Here is a 2531-nt window from a genome sequence, read left to right as displayed (position 1 = left end):
TTTTTTGTCTTTTTGAGACAGGGTCTCACTGTGCAGTTCAGGCTGGATTTGAGCTCACTTTGCAGCCCAGGCTGGTCTTGAACTCATAATGATCCTCCTGCCTCAGCCTCCCGAGTGCTGGGATTACAGGCATGTGCCACCACATCCAGCTATACTTTTGTAATTGTAACATGTAATTGAATGAATGAATCAATGAATAACTCCATAAAGGACTTTTTTAGGTTCTCAGAATGAATGAAAGAGAAAATTCAGTCCTTAAATTTCTCTCTCTCTTTCTCTCTTTCCAGTCCCAGAGATTGACCCCAGGGCCTTTGCACTGATCCACACCTCCAGCCCTTTCTGTTCAAAATTTTTTTATATTGAGGATCACAGCAAGTCACTAAGTTGCCCAGGCTGGATTCAAACTTGGGATCCCAGTGCTCAAACTTCCTAGAGTGCTGGAGTTATAGGTGTGTGCCACTACATCCAGTGCTTAAATTTCTGCTTCTGATCTATTTACTAAGTCTAGGCTGTTCTTTCAGTTTATGTTCACTTTTGTTGCTGCATTCTTCTCTCTAGTGTTTTTTTGGTGGGGGAGTTGCTATAGATTGAATCCAGGGCCCCCGTGCATGGTAGCCAATTGCTCTACCACTGAACTACACTCCTAGCCCTTTTAAATTTTTATTTTGCGGCAAGTTCTCACTAAATTGCTCAGCCTGGCTCCAAATTTGTGACCTTCCTGCTTCAGTCTCATGAATAGCTAGGTATCCACAGGCATGCCACACTCAGCTAGCAATTCTATTTTCAAAAAATAAAATTACTTACTATTTATTTTGGTTCTAGAGATCAAACCCTGGGCCTCATGCATGCTATATTATTGAGCTTTACCCCTAGCCCTCAACTTCTATTTGAATATGTTTTAATAAACTGCTTCTAAAGAGTATCGAAGATATAATAAATAATAAACAAATTCAAAACAGTATGTTCCAGTTTGGGGAAAAATTATGTATGTATATATAAAATTATGTATGTATATATATAGATATATATATATATATATATATAGGAAAAGAACTGAAAGAAACTTGTTAATATGGCTCTCTCGGGGTAGGGCGGATTAACCATAACTTTTTATTTTGTGAAAAAAATTTTTTTTTTTTTGGGTTTTTCTCCGGTACCGGGAACCGAACTCACGACCTTGTGCTTGCCAGGCAGGCGCTTTTGCCGCTGAGCTAAATCCCCAGCCCTGTGAAAAATTTTTGGTATGTATATATTTCTTTTACTATCAGAGAAAATGATCTATTGTTTTTCATTTCTTTTCATTCAAGATCCTTCCATTCATTCATTTAATAAGTGTTTATTGAACACCTATTATATGCCTGATCTGGCACTTCTTGTTAAGCTCCTAGGCTGGTGAGAAGACGCACAAGAAAATAAGGCGGAGAAAGAGGATGCATAATACAGAGTGTTATGGGTCACCCAGTGGCCAGGAGAGTCCTGAATGACCAGGGAAGGCTTCGCACAGGATGCTGCTTAAAATGAGTCTTGAGGAGAGCATTCCAGAGAAAGAGTAAACCTTTTACAAAAGCACCTTTTAGAGCCAGTTAGATAAGAAGAAGGGGATCAGAGGGAGAGGGAAGAGGAGGGCAAGAACGGGAAGTGGGGGCAGATGTCATCCAAGTATGTCATAGGCAGTATGAAAATGTTACAACGAGACCCAAGCCTGTGTATAATTAATACGCACTAATGAAAACACCTTCTATAGTAACACGGAGGAGCGAAAGAGCACACGCTGCTCATGAACGTGAAATGCCCAGCAGAAGTGCAGGAGACGCGGGGAACGGATGGACTGGAGACAGGCACCCCACACAACAGTGCGAAGCTCCTGAGGGGCCTTATGCGAGACAGCGTAAGCGTGGTTGTCCCCATTTAGCAGTCGAGAAAACAGAGCGTCTCAATGACTTGCCCAAGGTCACGTTAGGGGAGGGAGCCAGGCTGGGACACAGGGTTTTATGCTGTGGACCACAGTGCCTTCCGGGCCAGGCCTCATCCTGACGCCCTCTGGTGCTCGGGTGTGAAACACTTCAGGCTGCTAGGAAAGAGCAAGGCCGACCCCACGGTAGGCTCCGCCCTCGCTGGCCACCCACTCGGCACACTCGGGTACCAAAGGCCACAAGAGAGCATTCTCCAGGAGGGTTGCTCCTAGGAAATGGTGGGTGCCCTTCAGAAATGAGGGAGGAGGCAAGATTTCATGGCACCCAGCGATCCTGGGAAGCCGCTTTCATCCCCTGCTTTGGGATTAAGTGACACTTAGGTCTCTTATTCCCATCCAAAACAGGAAGCCAGGGGTAGAGCAAGGGCTCCAATCCAGTGTTTTATGATGTTCCACAGGCTGTGGAATCAGGAAGGCCTGATTTTCATGCTCCCTGCAATGTCTAAAATGGACCGACAATTCCACGTGTGGGCAGGAACGTGGGACACCCAGCCCTCTCTGCCTCTTGAGGGCCCACACTCTGTCTTCTTACTTTCTTTTTTTTTTTTTTTTTTTTTTT

Source organism: Chinchilla lanigera, unplaced genomic scaffold, assembly GCF_000276665.1.
Source record: "Chinchilla lanigera isolate Chin_1 unplaced genomic scaffold, ChiLan1.0 scaffold00036, whole genome shotgun sequence".
In the NCBI taxonomy this organism is placed as follows: Eukaryota; Metazoa; Chordata; class Mammalia; order Rodentia; family Chinchillidae; genus Chinchilla; species Chinchilla lanigera.
This window is presented reverse-complemented; position numbering follows the sequence as displayed.